Source organism: Phasianus colchicus, unplaced genomic scaffold (genome assembly GCF_987193195.1).
Source record: "Phasianus colchicus unplaced genomic scaffold, bPhaCol1.hap1.1 HAP1_SCAFFOLD_48, whole genome shotgun sequence".
Classification (NCBI taxonomy): domain Eukaryota; kingdom Metazoa; phylum Chordata; class Aves; order Galliformes; family Phasianidae; genus Phasianus; species Phasianus colchicus.
In genome coordinates, this window is record NW_028325226.1 from 1,118,292 (window position 1) to 1,138,390 (window position 20,099).

The 20,099-nt window shown below is 45.7% G+C and overlaps 1 long non-coding RNA gene across 1 annotated transcript in view; it reads right to left on the reverse strand.

Annotated features, from left to right (window-relative positions):
* Positions 1 to 12,508, reverse strand: part of LOC149912006 (uncharacterized) — a 40,207-nt gene extending 27,699 nt beyond the window's left edge. The window contains exons 1-2 of the long non-coding RNA XR_016462607.1: positions 11,930 to 12,508; positions 11,006 to 11,115 (exon numbers count right to left, since the gene is read on the reverse strand). This is a non-coding gene — a long non-coding RNA (uncharacterized LOC149912006). The remainder of the gene's footprint in view (positions 1 to 11,005; positions 11,116 to 11,929) is intronic.
* Between the last annotated feature and the right edge of the window lie 7,591 nt (positions 12,509 to 20,099).

Genomic DNA, 20,099 nt, shown 5'->3' on the forward strand with positions numbered 1-20,099 from the left:
GAAACAAAGACAATGGAAAGCACAGCAAAAAGGCTCACAGCAGAAAAAGCAAAAAGGCTCGCTGCAGAAAAAGCAAAAGACAAAACACAACAAAGAAGGAAAACAAACCAAAGCAAAACAAGGTTGAGAAATACAAGAGGAAAGCAAATGAATTTAATATACTATCATGGCAAAGCAAAGGATCCAAACAATGGAAACAGATAAAAACGCTGACCAGTGCTTAGCAATGGAAAGAAAGAATGAAAACTGAAAAGCAATGCAAGGCCACGATACGAACAAAAAACCACAGAGCAAAACCAAAGCCAAGCAAAACCAGGAAAAATAAAAGAAAGACGAAGGACTGGGAAGCCAAGGAAAGCAAAGCTAAATCCCTTGAAACCCTCACAAACACAGGGGAATACGCTTAGGACAGAAAAAGTATTTCAAAGAACAGGAACAGAGGGGGAATGAAAATCAACAAAACTGAAAAGAAACCAATGCACTGCAATGCAGAAGAAGCAGGACACCAAGGCAGAAACAACAGAAAAACAACCAGGAAAACAAACAGAGCAAACCAACATCAACCCATCCAGAAGCAGCAGCAGCAACACAAAAAAGCAAAGGAAATGAATACACGGTCATGGCAAAGCAGAGATGACGACCGAGCCTGCAGGAGGCCAAAATCTTCCCATCCGTGCCTGGGAGGAGGAAGGGGTAGCTGCTGGGCATGCTGCTACCTCCACCGGAGATGAGCCTTCAGGGTCGCCAGCCCAGAAGGAGTCTGCGGCTGCCGGGTAGAACAAAGCATCTCTCTGCAGGAAGGCAAAACTCTTGCTTTACTTAGTGGTAAAATAGTAGAAATGCAATAATACAACTATCTTTTAGTCTAACTGTAAATCCCAGGGTTTTCGACCTGAATCATCATGCATGGAGAACAGTCCTATGAAAGAACAAACAGAAACCTGAACAGAAAAGCCCTGCATCCAATCCACATGCCTGTTGTGTATCTCTATCTCTCACTTGGTTCATGTTTCAGACTCTGTTTTCTTCCCCTGCATTTCAGCAATTCTGTTCGTCAGTGGAAGGGCACTTGTATCATACTCATACTTTAAGAAAGTAGTATATTATGAGCAGCTCTTTGGCGATGCTTAGTTCAGACAACCATGATCTTATTGGAAACAGGCACCTAAGGTTTGCAAAGAGACACACGTCTCCAGTACATGCCAGGGACAGGATTATCATAGTGCTGAAACATTATTTCAGATGATCCTTTATCAGTAAAGGATAGAATTTGGGGGCATATTCACAAAGTCTGCACAAGCTGAAGCTAATTAACATATTCTGCTTTCTCATCATTCAGTTGGAGAAGACAGGCACATTCAAACATCAGTCTGTAGGAGTTGAACTAATACACAGTGCAAAACACTTGGATTCTTCAGAGGGAAACGTTGTCTTCAGCTGCCTCGGTTAAATCTATTCAAAATTATCTTGCAAAATTATCTTCTTAGTTCCTTACCACTCTTTCCTTCCCCACACTTCAAAACTACAAGCAGCTAGAACAACGTTCTCTGTAGAAATCCAGGACAGAAGAGTCCTGGTGGATCAGTATCAAGCCCATCTCACAGGAGGCCAACGCCCACTATTTCCCGTCTCATCAACACAGATCTTTGGCAGCATTCAATTGTCTTCCCTGTCATCAAAACCGGTATCATTTCAAAGCAAGTGAATCCAGCCTGTAAAAGCACATTTAGCCTCCTACAGCAATGCAGTGGTTTTGGGGATTGAGTTTGAGAACACATCTTTAGGCAAACACACCAATTTCCATGTGTCTGAACGCGCAGCCACCCCGACGCAGTGATCCTCCTTCCACAGCTGCAGACCCTTTCATTCCACACAGTGGAAGAATGTCTTCACAGGGGCAGAACAAACAGCTGTCTCCCTGCAACAATAAGGAAACAAAAAAGACAAATAAAGGAGCACAGCCCCATGTCCAAGACTGTGTAAACTCCATGTATTCCAGTGACCAAAAGTAATCTGCAATATCAGCCTTCACCCTGGCATCACAGGCCCTTGTTGGCCTATGACAGCAGTCTTGGTACATGATACCTGTGAGTGGGTAACACAACAACGGAGGTGAAGCCTGAGCCAGCAGTTTTCCTTACTGTCTCACTTATCTGCCTGAAAAACAGATAACCTCATTGCCCCTACTGCAAAAAGACATTTAGACACAAACTTCCATTCACTTTGACTGTGTTTGCAAGGATCTTATGAAGGAAAAAAATGGTTTCTTCTACAGTTAGCCAGAATAGGGGCTTCTTTGAAAGAGCAACAGTGTGCAGACACTACCCCTGGCATCCTTCTGCTGTGCTTACGTAGCACCTGGAGCAAGCAGGTACTGTACAGCTTGTGAGAAAACATGTCAGTAGGAGCAGTACACTCATAATGCAGCAACAAAGACCGGAGCACTGTGAGACAGGTAGCAGAGTGCTTTTGTTAGTGGTCAATGTTAACCCCATCCAGTCAGTGCTGAGCAGAATGGGGACAAAGGGTAGACTCCACAAACTGAAGATAATGTTTCCTCCTGGCTCGGCTATAATCATTTCTTTGGGCTTTTTTTTTTTTTTTTCCTGTTCCTTGGTTTTGGTAAGATGCTAATAATTTATGCAAACTCCCCCATACACTACCAATCTCCATCCAAGGATGATATAAAGACTGTGATAAGCCCTTCTTCTAGACATACAATTTTAGAAACAAAATCTGTTAGAGATTTTGTGATGCAGATAGATATGGGCAATAAAAGCAGAGGCAGAGAAAAAAAGAGCTGGCTTGCATGGCAGCAGGTAAACAATGTACCCAGGAAAAACACTTGTCTGTAACACTCACACCTGTATCTCATCCCACATAAAACCCAGAACATTACAACTTTAAAAGTCTAACTCATCTATACTGTGTTGAGCCTCTAAGCTGTCTTTGCTTCTCTGCTTCTGTAATCTAAGCTCACTTTGTCTTTCTACTCAACAGGCAAACCTCATCATAAGAAGACAATATGCAAACTACGGGTGGAGTATGTATGTAGCCAAATTATTAAAAGAATTTTTTACTATGAGACAACAAATATATGTGAGGCAATGTTGTCTGAACTGAAAACACAGTGACTTTAACATACATACCAAAACACTAGAAATCAAGTTTTACCATATTTGAGAATTTCTGGTTATGTAGGTTATGTAGGAATTAACTTAAGCTGCGTAGGAAAATCTGGGATGCCACATGAACCAGCCAGACCTCCAACCCCATCCCCTTTGCATTACGCACAGGAAAAGGAAAAGGTTACCACTTATTTCACTTAAAGAAAAGCAAGAAAATCCTCAATTACTGAAAATCACCACGCTTGATCTTACAAATCAGGATGTAACATAGTAACTCTTCTCTCCAGCAACCAAAAAAGATAAATAGCAGAGGAATAATTGATTCAGAGGTCTGGAAGAGAAATACTGACATACTAAGAGTATGAAACAAATCCAGTCTAGTTCAGACATAGCTGAAAGCTGTTGTCAGCCAAAGCCTCAGCAGTTACCAACATGTAAACAAAGCTATGTTTAATGTGTTAATTTTTTAACTTGAACACAATGCCTGGCATTAAAAAAAAAAATAATCATAAGTTGTTCTTGTTTGAATCAAAAAATGGGAGAAAATCACTCGGAAGCAGAACATTCACGACTTCTAAAATCACTGCCTTATGAAGGTAAGTACAAAAGCCTATCTGCTAACCAGCAACCGGCCCAGCAAAAACTACTGAAATTATCCATCAACAATGAAGAGGCAACAATACAAGGAAAAGTACATCAGCTGAATTATTCACGCTTTAGAATACCAAAAGGTTAGATCTGAACTACCTGAGCCCCCAGGGTCAGCCTTTCTCAAGCTACACGATCATCTACTGCAGCTGGGACTTATTCTCTGTGTTCCTAAGCCTACTTCTTCAGTAGATTGGAAAGACTGGTTGTATCAGCTATAAAATACCAAGAGTTCAGGGTTCTGTGTTACATGGAGTGAAACTTCATCTTAGCAAAGACGATTCTATTTTTGAAACAACCCACTGTTTCCTGTGGATAGTAAAAATAAAATGAAATCCAACGACAGCTTGTACTCTTAGCCTGTACTCTCAAATGTAGTGACAGAGTGCTCTAGAGTGGAGGTAAGAATGACATGAGTCCTACAGCAGTTAAAAACATTTTAAAGATAACAACATTCCTCTGAGGCAGTAACAGCAAGTGCAGTACGCTTTCCCCCCACGCCCCTGCTCACACAAGTAACCTGCTGCTGGTTGTGGTCCTGCTTGGCAGGAAGCTGCCCTACACCCACCCCAAGCAGCCTCACCAGCACAGGGCAGCCTAAGCCCAGCACCAGGCAGGGCACCCTGCATGGCATCTGCCAGGCTGTGGCTGGCTCAGCTCCCATCCCGCTGTGCCTGCAGTCCCGCTAACCCCATGCTACAGCAGGTGCTGTGTCATCACAAGACAGAGTGGCGACAGAGGCATATTCTCTATGGGTTCTGCCCTATAAATGCCATCACACAACCTGGCACTCTGAAGTTTACATGGATTAACACCTTGTGAGCCCCTCTCTTCAAGGAGCTAATTCTACAAGTCTGAATCCCACAAAGGCTGTGGGGCGATGACAATTGGCACTGTGGCAGATACCCTATCCTAAGCAAGATTGTGCTCCTAAGACACTCAAATTAGTGTGGCAGAACCCTACCTTATTTTCTGTTTAATCTCTGTATCAATCTCACGTGGATCAAAATAACAGATTCAGCACCTGCAATGAGTCTAGATTGAGCAAAGCTTTCAACAGAGGGAGCAAAGAAATCAAGACAAGATGATGCAATGTGATGGAGTCAAAGCAGCTGGCCAACCAAACACAATGTGCACACATTTCCAAGCTGAGTATGTACCTGGAGTTGGGATTGTATCATTCACTACCAAAAGAATTCCTGAGTACCCTCATAAAGAAAGCTATATGCTAACATTACTGGAGTCAGTTTTCATAAGTTAGTCCTCTTTAAAATTCCTAGATGCTTGTTTGCTTAATATGCACCATTTACTTCTCCGAAGTTGCATTTCCTTTTGTCTTTCCATTTGAAGGGCTTTGAAAAACTCTTTGAAATAGAAATTCCATGATTACTGTAATACACTTGGGTAGGTATTTGGACTTTCATCCAAAGACATTCAGTGCATTTTACTAAAATAAAGAATACTCAAAAACTTACTCCAACAAATTCCCATTGATTTTTATACCACTGGTTTTGGATGTTACAAGCAGGAGGTAGCAAAACACAGCTATTCAGCAATCCCAGCAAGTCAGATGGGCTCTAGGGAGACAAGAAGGGCAATAAGGTGACAAAATTGAAGGGATAGGCTACTTGGGGAGATTACAAAGAAGTTGCTAAGGTATGCAGGGAGGAAGTTAGGAAGGCAAAAGTCCAACTTGAACTCAGACTGGCCACCGCAGTAAGAGAGTAAAAAATCCTCTTATAAATATATCAGTGGTAAGAGAAGGACCAAGGAGAATTTCCATCCTTTACTTGATGCAGCGGGGAGTGCAACCACTGAGGATAAGCAGAAGGCTGAGGTCCTCAATGCCTTCTTTACATCTGCCTTTAAAAGGCAGATCAGTTATCATCAGGGCACTTTGTGTCCCAATCTGTAAGTCTGGGATGCTACGCAGAATACACCCCTGGTGATTCAGGTGGAGACAGTTAGAGAGCTCCTCCTCCATCTGGACTGTCACAAGCCCAAGGGACTGGGCTGAAAGGCAGGTCATACTTGTCAAACCTCATCTCCTTCTATCACTGGGTGATCAGCCTGGTAGATGAGGGAAAGGCTATTTATTGATGTAGTCTGCCTAGACTTCAGCAAAGCCTTTTCCATGGTCTCCCACAGTATTCTCCTGGGGAAACTGGCTGCCCATGGCCTGGACAGGTATAGCCTTCTTTGGCTAAGGAACTGCTAGAGGGCTGCACCCAACGGGTAGTGGTTAATGGAGCTAAGTCCAGCTGGCAACCCCAGGGGTCGGTACTGGGGCCCATCTTGTTTAATATCTTTACTGATGACCTAGATGAAGGGATTGAGTGTACTCTCAGTATGTTTGCAGATGACTCCAAGTTGGGAGGTGGTGCTGACCTGCCTGAAGGCAGAGAGGCACTTCACAGGGATCTAGATAAGCTGGATCGCTGGGCTGAGGTTCAACAAGGCCAAGTGCCAGGTCCTGCACTTTGGCCACAACAACCCCATGCAGTGCTATAGGCTTGGGGATGAGTGGCTGGATGACTGCAAGGAGGAAAGGGACCTGGGGGTGTTGGTTGATGCTTGGCTGAACATGAGCCGACAGTGTGCCCAGGTGGCCAAGAGGGACAATGGCATCCTGGCCTGCATCAGAAATAGTGTGGCCAGCAGCAGCAGGGAGGGAATCATCCCCCTGTACTCAGCTCTGGCCACACCTCAAGTACTGTGTCCAGTTTTGGGCTCTTCACTACAAAAAAGGCACTGAGGCCTCAATGTCCAAAGAAGGACAACAGAAGTGATGAGGGGTCTGAAGCACAAATCTTATGAGGAGTGGCTCAGGGAGCTGGGATTGTTTAGTCCGGAGAAGAGGCGGCTCAGAGGAGACCTTACTGCACTCTACAATTTCCTGAAGGGAGGTTGTGATGATGAGGAGGGGTTTGGCCTCTTCTCCCAGGTGACAAACAGGACCCAAGGAAACAGCCACAAGTTGTACCAGAGGAGGTTTAGGTTAGACCTCTCTGAGGTTTTTCTCTCAGAGTGGTCAGGCACTGGAATGGCTGCCCAAGGAGGTGGTAGAGTCGCCGTCCCTGGCAGTGTTCAAGGGGCATCTGCATGAGGAGCTACGAGATGAGATTTAGTGCTTGTGGTGGCAATGGTGATGGGAGGATGGTTGGACTAGATGATCTTGTAGGTCGTTTCCAATCTTGCGATACTATGATTCTATGAAATATCAATGCAAACAGTAATAAATTCCTTCCTTCTTCACAGATCTTAACAACTTGGTTTCCACTTCCTCTCAATACTCTCTCTTCATCCAGAAGCCAGCAAGTCCTCTCGGATGCTGTCAACGGTTTATGGGCTGGTTCAGCCTGGTTCTGTGACTAGCGGGGCAGAGGGATCCACAGATCTGCACCTTTGGAAAAGGGAAACAGGGGACCCAAAATAATTGAAAACAGCAGCAACGATCTCAGGAGAAACAAACTAATTTACTAAATACAGTATCAGCAAAATATAATGAGAGAGAGGGAGTGTGTGTGAAAGGTGGATTGGTCTCACCACAACGCTGAGGTGAGAAGTGCAGTCCAGTTGAGCTGATGAAGAAAAGCAGACAGAAGAGCAGACGGAGAAGTGCAGGCGAAGAAGAGAACATCAAGTGACCTTGCCGGGAGTTACATCTCCTTACTGACCGCAAAGCCCCCTGGGGAATGTAGTTGTTGTTCTCCTCCAGACAGGCACCCGGAACTTGAGCATCCACAGTCAAACCTCCAGTGCATTACATGATGTTATGATGTGGAATACTGATAACCAAAAATCATAAAACCATGACAGATGCTTTCAACTGCTCAGCAAAATTAAAAAAAAAAAAAAAAATCAGAGAAACTGTTCTCTACTCTGGGAGCGTTCCAAAGCTTTCTGACCCAGAGTAAAACTAGGAAAAAAAAAATGTGAGGTACCCAATTATTAGAACTACCTTTTTTTTTTTTTTATGTGCACATTACATATTTTCACATTTATCAAGATTTCTTGGAGATCCTAGAGAAAAAAAAACAAAGGACGTTCTTCCTCCTTTCTCCTATCACTTCACTACTACTTTGAGCTCCTCCATGACTGTGACACTACTAGCATATTCATTATTGCTTCTATTTATAAAATAAGAAACATATATATTTTTTCCATGCAATTCCTTTGGAAATTAGTAATGGACAAACCTCAAGCTTTTGAGAGGTCTGAACTGGTCATGAAAAGCAACCAGAAGCTCAGAGGCTTATCCAAAGCTAATCTGAAAATTTCCAAACGTCTTCGCTCTAGAGAGAGGCACAGAAACCCATTGGATCAGGACTCCCATCACTAACTGGGCTCACCTCTCTCAGTCTGGTCCCTCACCAAACATCCAGGACTGGTTTTTACCATGTCCTTGCTGAAGAGCACACAAGATACGCAAGCACACCGTTCTCCCTAGGAAAAACATGGCTCCTAGGCATCTACACTGCAAACCTATAAACAGATGTTTAAATCTTATAGGAATCAGAACAACTTAAAACGTACGCCTGAGGCCCCTGTTTAGCAGTAACGGCTTGCTGAATTTGGGCTCACAATATGATTCCAACTTGTCACCTTCCTGCTTTCCAACTGCCTTCACTGTGCTTTGAAGCTAAGATCCAATGCCTTAATGCCCTTATGTAACAGCATCTACTTCATCAAACACAGAGGAAGGAGCGTCTCAGTAATATACATCACACACCAGCCAGGCTGGTAAAGATAGGTAACTCTTCTGTGACAGCTTCATCGGAACCTTATTGTATTAGCCTTGGTATCACCCGGAACTCATTCCATTCACTGCTTTGAGGGGTCAGAGCCTAAACTCTACTAAAAGACCACATATCATCATGAAATCAGGTACACCTGATACGACCATACCACTAAGGCTCCTTTGCTAAACTTCAGTGGTTCCCAATGCTTGCTTAAAAAAATAAAATCCAGCGAGAATATCAAGCGCCAACACTTTCCTCAGTATCCCAGCATCCCTGCCTTGTCCATCTCTGGCCAGCAGGACTAAATTCAAAGCAGCGCAAACCACAATTCCACACAGGTAGCCTGAAGCTATGTTTAATCTTGCAGATCAGAGCTCAATAAACATTGGCTTGGCACAAGTCACTCACACAGAACAGTGGCTCTGCTATCACCAGTACCTGCTATACATCAAGAAGGAACGTGCTGAGGAAAATGAACACAGCAGCATACAACTAAGAGTTCCTCATGACTGTCAGCACTGAAAGCAAAGCAGGCTGAAGAAAAACCTCAGGTAAATCCTGAGAGGACAGCAAAGCAAGGAGGACGAAGGACATGGACTGATCCTGAACCAAACACATTAGACAACAAGAGCCTTGAGAGGACTAGTTGGTTACACAGATAAACAATACGCACACCTGAAATGGTGATTTCTTCTGAAGACTCTAGGGTGTTCCTCATCAAGAAAAAAGATAATACATTAAAAAAAATCAGGATGGATATAATTTGAAAATTCTTTTCAACTGACCTGGCATCCCGGGACAAACTGAAGACTAGACAGGACACCAGTGCAGAGAAAGAGAACCAACAGCATAGGGGGGTGCCACAGAGAAACTGGAAAGTGACCAAATCTTTGCTCAGATAGAAACTGCTGTGTAAGGCAGAAAGCTGATGGTGATACCTTCTGCCAATGAGGAGCACAGTGGGAGGATGAGGATGGATGATATCTGCAGCACAGACATTCACAACATGGCATAGCCTAACACAGAGCTACAATTCCAAAGTGATTATAAGGTTTTATTTAACAATGCTGTTGTGTGGGACAATTCAACTGCTTCAAGCTCAAACAAGCTGCAAGTGACTGATTAATCAATGCATCTCAGCAACCTCAAAACCTGATTGTCTTGGAAAAAATAAACAGAACACACCATCTCAAATAGCATATAATCAATCTAGAGAATTTAATCCAGCAGGCAGTCCTGTGACCAAATTTTGTGCTGGCAGCAGACTCTTCTTATGACCATTAGGAACATTCCCAGTTACAGAGCTACCACAACTTGGGCAGAAAATATACAGACCCACCTGGGAGGATAGAAAATAAAGAAGCAATTTACCCTCCCCTTATCCAACTCCTCTCTCACATTTAGAAGTGAAACTACAACTTTAAATGCCAGGAAAAAATGAGGGAAAAAAAAAAATCATCCGGTATTTTCCAGGCAAACACCAAGATCATAGAATCACAGAATGTCCCAAGTTGTACGGCATCCACAAGGATCATCAAGTCCAACCTCGTGCTCCAGGAAGGACCACCCAAACGCAAACAGTCTTTAAGCTGCAGCAGCTCAGGACCAGGCCCACAGCCCTGGGGAGCCTGCTCCACAACCACTGGTATCAGATGCAGCAAGCACAGGGAGCAGGCAGGTAGGCACAGCAAAGCAGCAAGCAAAGACCAATCTCTGAGAGGGGGCCTGCTTACAGAAGTAAACCTGGGGCCAACTACAGAAAGCCCACACCTTTCACTTCCAATAAAGCTCCACCATTTTGACAGCCAAAACAGAAACCAGCATTTCACTTCTCATGAGTCTTCCCTGAACTCCCAAATAAATGGTTACTTGAGATGCCCTATTGCACTGCAACTGCTCATAATTAACAATCAAAATTATATCTTTCATGACATAAGAAGCTCAATTCTGCTTGATGGTAATGACAGTCTTTTCAACTGGCCTGGCATCCTGGGGCAAACTGACAATTAGACAGGATACCAACATAGAAAAAGAGAACTAACGGCATAGGGGGGTGCTACAGAGGAACTGGAAAGTGACCAAACCTCTGCTCAGGTAGAAAGCTGATGTGTCCTTTCATGTTATGAAAATCACAGTTGGCTTTCTGACAGTCTCCTGGATGATTCTCCCAAAAGCACCCTGCACTTATTCTGAAGAGAGAAAGAAAGGAAGGCTCATGGAAACAGGCACACAAGGCCTGCAAGTGTTCCAGATCATGCCAGAGATAGGACCACCACAGTGCCAAAACACAATTTATCACTAAAGGAAACATTTGAGAGCATATTCACAACTTCTGCATAAGCTGTAATGATTCAGCATATTTAGCTTTCTTATCATTCAGTTGGAGAGGGCAGATGCTCTCACACATCAACCAGCAAGCACTTGGAGGAGCCAGCCCTCTGGTTTTTTCAGTGACAGACATCACTACTGCTGGCTCTGACACCTTACCATGAGATGCTTCAGTTTACTAACGTGGACTTCATTCTTTCCATCAGCAGCTACTCCTAAATTGACCTTCATTCATACAGTGACACCATCAACTTCTAGCACAAGCTGACCTGCAAAACAGAGAAAAGAAAACGGGATGGCAACAAACACAGAGATAACAGAATCACAGAATGGCCAGGGTTGGAAAGGACCTCAAGGATCATGAATCTCCAACCCCCCTGCCACATACAGAGCCACCAACCTCCACATTTAATACCAGACCAGGTTGCCAAGGGCCCTATCCAACCTGACCTTCAACACCTCCAGGGATGGACGGCCATCCACAACCTCTCTGGGCAGCTGTTCCAGCACCTCACTGCTCTCTCTGTAAAGAACTTCCCCCTGACATCCAACCTGAATCTTCCCTCCCTCAACTTCAAACCATTTCCCCTTGTGCTGCTGTTATCTACCCTTTCAAAGAGTTGATTCCCCTCCTGTTTGTAGGCTCCCTTTAGGTCCTGAAAGGCTGCAATGAGCTCACCCCGCAGCCTTCTTTTCTCCAGGCTGAACAAGCCCAACTCCCTCAGCCTGTCTTTGTAGGGGAGCTGCTCCAGACCCTTATCGTCTCCATAACGTGTTAATATTCTTTAACAAAAAAAGCAACGACAATACAGAAGGGCAGCTGCAGCAACGTATCAGTACATAAAGAAATGTACATAAAGAAGCCCGGCCCGGCCGCGGCGCCCCCCCCACCCCCCCGGAGCCGCCCGGCCGCGGCAGCCCCCCCACCCCCCCCCCGAGCGGCGCAGCACGGCCCGGTCCGGCCGTGTGTGACAGAACACACACACAAAAAAAGCAAATAAGAAAGAAAGCCATAACATAAGTAACGGCAGAAACACCAGTGGAATGGGAGTATATTACAAAGGTAAGAAAAGGACTGCTCACCATCTCCAAGCATTTACACCCACAGAACTGACTCCAGAGTGGAGAAACTTCCAGAAAGAAACCCTTCCCCCGTGGCAATCAGCCCTTAAACGAGCTCTGAGAGGGGCAGCCAGGCTCCACCCCTTCCAGCCACGGAGCTGCATTGCGTTCACCTGTGCTCCCAGGGCTGACCGGGTCCTTTCCTCAGGTGCTCAATCAGTGGTTCAGGCTGGGATTCAACACTTCTTATACAGCATAGCAAAGCAAAGCAATAGATGAAAGAAAAACAACAAAAGAAAACTAGCAGGATTCTAGATGAAATAACACAGAAAACCTGAGGAAGCAAGGCAGAAGGCTAGGTTATGGCTGTGTGTCTGTCTGAACAGCTGCTCGGTGCACCCATCACAGACAGCTACATAGAACTGGGCTCCAGAAGCACTGACAGCTCCTGTCAGCTTCAGTATTAAAGCAATCTGATAAACTTCCAATTCCATATTTCAAGTACTTCAAAGAAAAAAGCATTAAAGCTGGCAAACATATGATGGCTTCAGTTAACAAACACGAAGTTAAATGGCACTTAAGGAAATAAGCATCCTTAAATTACTGCACCTCTTTTAGTTTATCCAGAGAGGCTTCTAGCTCCTTTAGAGCTTTGCTTCTAGCTCCTTTAGAGCTTCTTCTCATTCCCAGAGCTGGAAAAATCAAGGAAAAAATGTTGAAACGGCTCCAAAACCCATCCAATTTTCACCTAATCCCAATTTTGCCCTGCAGATGGGGTATTGTTTTTATTTACGGTGTTACACAACAGGTGACTAAAGTAACTGATGTAGCTTTGAAGTAATATCATTCCATAAAATATACTGTTTTTCTTTGAAATCTCTCTCTGAAATGAATTAATTCATACATACATTGTAGGAGGAATTTTACTAGCTGTGGGAATGGAATGTTGTATTCTGTAACTTATCCTTAGAAATAAGAAGAAGTAAAATTAGAAGTAAAATATTATGTATGTTAGCAGCACGTTTTAGAAACATTTTTTACTGAATTATGTGATTAATTCTTTCTTGCAAAACTGGAATAGTTGTTAAATGTTCTAAACAATGAGACTTAGAGCGTGTTAGAGATTAGAAAACATATTGTAGAGTTGTTTTGTTAGGATAAGAAACTCCCAGCAAGAGAAAAACAGATTTAGCAAACACCAAAGAAGCCAGGGCCTCTACACAAGGCCGGACTGTCTCACTCTGTGAGAAGTTGGGATGTGACAGGCAGGCATCAAGATACTCCCCTGTCTTTCTCTCAAGCTTATCTTTGTAGAAAGAAGGACAAGCAGATATCTGCAGAATAATGATCAGGTGTGAAATAATTAACTACAGATTCACACTCATGCAACAAAAATTTATGTTTGTTTAGTATTTCCAATGTTTAGTGAAGCATCAAGAAGATTGCGAACCTGAAGACCTCAGCCAATAAGGAACTAGGGAGAAGGAGATAAGCCAAGGAATAGGGAATTAAAGATGTAACTCTGTTTTCTATGTGCTCTCCTGCTTGCAGGAGGCCTGCCATTGCAATTGCAAATAAAACCTGCTTTATCAGAGATTCTGTCCTAGAAAATTATTTGGATATTTCCTATATTAGCCAAAGTCAATTGTAGGTTTGGATACAGCTGTAACTCCTTATTCTCCCTGAGAAACATAAGATCTGTGCCTCACTTCCAGCGTTAGGAAAGACTATCAATGAATATACAGATGTTATAATTAAGAAATATCCAGGAAAGTTAGGCTAAGTAAGATCATTGCTACAAGAGGATAATAAATGGAAAATGCTTACCAATTTGTAGGCTCACACTATTTTCCACAAGGAGCGATCTCCAGGAAGAGATCCTTCCTCAGTGGCAGTCAGCACTTAAATGGGATCTAGGAGAGGTGCAGACAGACTCCACCCCTTCCAGTAGTACAGGTGAATTACCTTCACCTGTGCTCCCGTGGCTGACACATTGCTTGTCTCAGGTGGTCAGTCAGAGGTTCAGGCCATGATTCAGCAGTTCCCATACACTTAATGATACCCAGAACATCTTAAAGTAAGGTAGAACTTTTCAAATAGCACCATTTAAGAGTGGCACAGGAACTGCACATTTGTAAGGCTTGGTTTTCTGTTGCTATCAGAAGTTCCACGCAATGGTGAACATTTCAGTCTTGCCATTGTCTCTACTACTAGCTTCTTGTGATGTTTACTTCTATTTCTGATAGCTCAGCATGAGTGTCTGAGAGCTGAAAGGGACAGTCTCAGGGAGACAGTAGAAAATGAGCAAGAGAGTCTCCAAACTGAAATGGAGAGTTTCCAGGAGACACTCTGAGCAGAGAGGGAGAATCTCCAATCTGAGAGAGATGCCCTCCAGTCTGAGAGGGATATTCTCAAGTCTGAACAGGATGCCCTCTGAATCGAGAGAGACTCCCTGCAATCTCAAAGAGAGAATCTCCAGGTTGAGAAAGAGAGTCTCCTAGCCAGGAGAGAGAATCTCAAAACCTGGCAAGTGTCTCCACACTGAGAAAGAAAGTCTCCAAGCCGAAGGGGAAGATCTCCAAGCTGAGAGAAGGAGTCTCCAATCTCAATGAGATGCCCTCCGAATCGAAAGAGACTCCCTGCAATCCAAACTCAACACCCTCCCGTCTGAACGGGACACCATCCAATCCTAACCGAGACACCCTCCAATCTGAACTAAATGCTCTCATAATTAAACAAGACAGACTCCGAGCCGAGCTGGAGGATGAGAGCATTGGAACTGACCAACCTGATCAACCACAGGAGGCACCACAATTGATGTCAGTTGCCCCTGTGAGAGGACGGAAAACAAGATGAATCTCAACTCAGTTAGAAGAGAAGAAAGAGGAGCAAAGAGGTCCAGAGGAGTGGCTCTGAGATCCAGGGAAAGCACCCCTGAGTCCAGGGGAGGGGCCCTCAGTAAGACCACGGTCATCAACGCCTATGAGGGCAACAAGAAGTCCTGAAAGAGTAAGAGGTGAGCAAGATATTGTTACCATTGTTGATCGATCTCTGAAAATGAATGAAATTCGAAGTCCGAGAAAAGACTTTTCATGTCACCCAAATGAGCCTATTGCCACCTGGTTACTTCAATGCTGGGACAATGGGGCCAACAGTGTGTGGCTAGATAAGATAGAGAGAAGCTCGCCAACTGGGTGGCATTGCTAGGGAATCAGCCATTGATAGAGGCATTAGTACATGCCAGAACCAGGCCTTCACCCTCTGGAAGAGGATGCTGTTAGCTGTAAAAGAAAGATACCCCTTCAAAGACGATCTGATGCCTGAGAAAAAGAAATGGGCTGATATAGAAAAAGGCGTCCGTTATTTGAGAGAATATGCTGTGGTGGAAATGCTACATAGTCCCGATTTCATTCCTGATGAGCCAGACCACGAGCACGATCCTGAGAGAGTCAGGTGTACACCAAATGTGGTGTACATTCACAAAGACTGCACCAGAAAGGTATGCCAGTACATTTGCAGCAATGTATGGCAGAGGAGAAAGAAGACCCCTTATAAGTGAACTGATTAATAAACTTCAAGACTTTGAGTTACATTTACACCCTCTACAAGTTTGTGTTTCAGCCATTGCAGAAGTAGCTGAAAAGCTGAACAGAATGGAAAGCAAACAAGAAGATATAATAGACAAACTGTCAACTGTGCCTAATGCTGATGGATCCAAGGTGGTAACAGATGCATCGAATGGGAACCAGAATTCCCAAAACAGCCTACTGGAGGGCCTGATCAACTTGGTTTCCTCCCAGCTGGTGTCATCCAATGTCTCTTCTATCAAAAGAAGACGTCCTCCTGCTTGAGCAAGTGACAACAGTAAGACTATGTCACATTTTGCCTTGTGGCATTACCTACATGACCATGGAGAAGATATGAAGAAGTGGCATAAACAGTTCAAGCTATGACTCAACAGCTCCCATTCACAGGGCCATTAAATGACAGATGTGTGTCACTGGGAGTTGTAGGTGTGCAAACAGCACTCTGCATACCCAGCTGTGATTTCAGCCTTCGCTGTCTGGGCTGCTCACACAGATCTCAGCATCTGCTGTGTCAGCACTGAGATCCGTGCTCCCCAGTCTGTTAGAAGAGTCACCAACCAGCACCGAGGACAGCCTGGGATCAAAGTGTGAGGACTATCACAGGTCATCCATCAGCCTCCCTTGGTAGACATTCACGTTATTCATTTCCTTTGCTCTGTGGCTGTATCAGCACTTTAAGACACAGCCTGAAGCTGTGATAGAGCGCCTGGGGAGGGGTGCAGCCCTGCAAGCACAGCTGGGGGCAGTTTGGCTGTGGGGTGGGGCAGAACCAGTCTCCACCCCTCCCTGACTCCATTTAAGGGCTGGGAAGCACAGGGGCAGCATCTGAACCTGGGGAGTGCTTCCTTTAGAGTGTGGGGTGAGTCTTACTCAATGGGGTGGGTGATCCCTTCCCTATTTTAGGGCTGTGATCTCTCCCTTTTCTAGGGTCTCCTGACTACGTTGGAGGGCTGGCAGCCATCTGTACATGGAAACCGCTTCCTTTAGTGTGTGGGTGAGTGTTGGTCCTTGGAATGGGGTGAGTGGCTCTGTTTTTATTTCAGGGCTGTGATCCCCCCTCTTTGGGGGATCCTAATGTCATTTAAGGGTGGTAGCTGTAAGGACAACATCTGAACCTGGACACTGCTTCCTTTGGGGTATGGGGTGAGCAATTCCTGCTTTGATTCAGAGTTGTGAGCTCTGCCTTTCTGGGGGAATCTCAAGCTGGATTAGAGCAGCTGTATCTGCTGTGTGTGTTGTTACCTCTTCAGTGGTTCTCACCTCATAATCTCCAGTCTGGGGCTCCAAACGTGGTTTGTCTGCTCCTATGTCATCCCACTTCATGGCTGTAATTCATAGTGCCATGTGTTAATTGCACCAATACAGAATTTTTAAGGGCATTCTGTGCATTATTATCATGTATTAAATTACATTCTGCATCTCTTCTGACTTCATTTTGCAACCCGATGGGGTTTAAGGATTGCCTGGGCTCCTCTGATCAGTGGTGTGAGATCTGTGCAGCAGGTAATGAACATCGCAAGCCCCACGTTGGTGCACTGCTTGTATGCAGGTTTGCGATGCGGTCCAACTCCCCCACAGTGACCATCCACAGCTGGATCAGGTTGCTCAGAGCCTGACCCCGTTTCACCTTGAAAGGGATAGCACATTCACCACATCTCTGGCAACCTGTTCCACCACCTCACCACCCTCACTGTGGAAGACATTTCTTGTATATCTAACCTCAATTTTCCCTTCTTCTTTCCTTTAGGCATTGAAAGGCTGTTACCAGGTCACCTTGGCGCCTTCTCTTCTCCAGGCTGAACAGCCCAACTCTCTCTTCTTATAAGAGAAGTGTTCCATCCCTCGGTTCATATTTGTGGCTGTACTCTGGATGTGCTCCCACAGCTCCGCATCTCTCCTGCACTGAGGACTCCTCATTTGGATGCAGCTCTCCAGGTGAGGCCTCACCAGCGCAGAGCAGAGGGGCGGGGATCACCTCCCTTCGCCTGCTGACCGCGCATCTTTGGATGCAGCTCAGGATACGGTTGGCTTTCTGGGCTGGAAGGGCCCATTGCTGGTTTGTGTCCAGCTCCCACCCACCAGTACCCCAGGCCTTATTGGGCAGGACTACGCTCAGTCTTTTCACTCCCCAGCATATTTTGGTGGTGGGTGTTCCCTCATCCCAGCTGCTGACCCTGCACTTGGATTTGCATCCATTGCTCAGCCTGTTGAGTCCCTCTGGATGGCGTCCTGTCCCTCTGGTGTGTCACTGCACCCCCAGCTCGGTGTCATTAGGGTGCACTTAATTCCACTGTTTATGTTACTGATGAGGGGCAATCCCAGATGTTTATACGAACTGGGCGTAGAACCCCTTGAGAGCAGCCCTGCGGAGAAGGACTCGGGGATCCTGGTGGATGAGAAGCTGGACATGAGCCAGCAGAGCGTGCTTGCAGCCTGGAAGGCCAACTGTATCCTGGGCTGCATTAAAAGAGGGGTGGCCAGCAGGGAGAAGGAGGCGATCGTCCCCCTCTGCTCAGCTCTTGTGAGGCCCCATCTGCAGCACTGCGTCCAGGCCTGGGACCCCAGCACAGGAAGGACGTGGAGCTCTTGGAGCGGGTCCAGAGGAGGGCACTGAGATGGTCAGAGGGCTGGAGCGCCTCTCCTATGAGGAAAGGTTGAGGGAACTGGGATTGTTTCTCTTGGAGAAGAGGAAGCTCTGGAGAGACCCCATCACAGCCTTCCATTACTCAAAGGTAGAGCATAAGCAGGAGGGGGAATGGCTGTTTACGAGGGTGTATAGTGATAGGGCAAGAGGAAATGGTTTTAAACTGAGACAGAGGAGGCTTAGGTTGGTTATCAGGAGGAAGTTTTTCACGCAGAGGGTGGTGATGCACTGGAACACGTGCTTTAGAGTCACTTCCAGGAGGATCTGCTCCGTGATCATTCCCAGCACAGAGGTGAGACCGACGTGGTCGTAGTTCCCTATCCTTAATGACAGGTGTGCTGTTGCCTTTTTACTCACCAGAGACTTCACCTGACTGCTTGACTTCTCAAACACCACTGAGAGTGGCTCAGTGACTGCAGCAGTGAATTCCCTCAGAACTCTGAGACTCATCAGGACCCGAAGACTCCTGGATGTTCGGGTCCTCAGGTGGTCCAGAACCTGATGTCCCATCACAGTGTGGGATGGGGAAGGGTCTGTGGGACTGGCATTGCTTCCTCAATCCCCACCTACCAAACCAAAGGTGAGGGCTGTGTCTAATGAGCAGTTATCAGAGAAGAGGGAAGCTAAAATGATGTTGGGTACCTGAGCCTTCTCATCTGTTGTTCCCAGCTGCAGTGCTGCCGGTAAGCAGCATCGTGCACAGAGTGCAGCCACGTTGCTCTGAGAAAGGAGCACTGCAGTGCACGTTTGTGAAAGAGGCACTACCCTACATGTGGGGGGCAGTGCCTTCAGTACTGTGTTGTGTCCAACAGTGGCAGCGGAGAGCTGAGTGGCAGCTGCTCCAGAGCGCTGTAACGACTGCATGGAGGTGTGTGGGTCTTCATGAGAACAGCCAGGAACTGAAGTCTGCGTTTCCTGGGACGCCTCGGGACCTCACTTTGCTGGCTGGTAATTGTCTGCCCAGCAGGTAAGGGCAATGCACACCCACCAGCGTTCACCCATTCCATAGCATGTGTCACGGAATTAACTAGATCAGTTTATGCCCGTGACAGGGGGCAGTAGGCCCCTGCCCTCCCCACCCCCCCCGCCTGGGCCCACAAAATGGGAAGGAAGGGGGAAAAGGAAAAAAACAGCGGCAACAATCTATGGAGGTAAACTTATTTTACTAACTATGATATTGGAATGCAAAATAATACGATATAATACAATCTAATTGAAATTGAGACTAATATCTCAAATAAGATATGAGAGAGAGTTCCCGAGACCGAGTCAAACCTGAAAAAGCTTGGAACGGCTAGGAAAGCACCCTCCAGCACCCACTGCCAGGCAATAAGAGATCGCCCCCCCCGGAAGGGTCAGATCCCGTGACTTCCGCAATGTATAGGGACAGGTATGTAGAATTAGAGCATTAACACTTCCAGTACATGATGTTTTGATGTGGAATATTGAAAATCAAATAAGCAAAAACCAAAACCATGACAGCATGGCACAACATGGTTCTCCCAGTGCTCTTATTGCACTTAATGGTGCTCAAAAGGCTGCCTGTCCTTTTCTTTCTGTGTTCTCCTTGTCTCTGGCCTTTCACTGCGGTGTTCTCCTTCCCTTTGCCTTTGCTGTTCCTATTACATTCTCTTGCCCTCCTGTTTTTGTGTTCCATGCCACATTCTCTTGGCCATTGCCCTTGGCTTTCTTTGCTGCATTCACTTCAGCATTCAGTTTTGGCATTCCCTGCCGCGTTCTCTCGCCCTCCTGTTTTGGCATTCCCTGCCGCGTTCTCTCGCCCTCCTGTTTTGGCATTTCCTTCCGTGTTCTCGTGGCCATCATCCTTGGCATTTCCTTCCGTGTTCTCGTGGCCATCATCCTTGGCATTTCCTTCCGTGTTCTCGTGGCCATCATCCTTGGCATTTCCTCGCCCTTCTGTTTTTGTGTTCCATGCCACATTCTCTTCAGCATTTGGTTT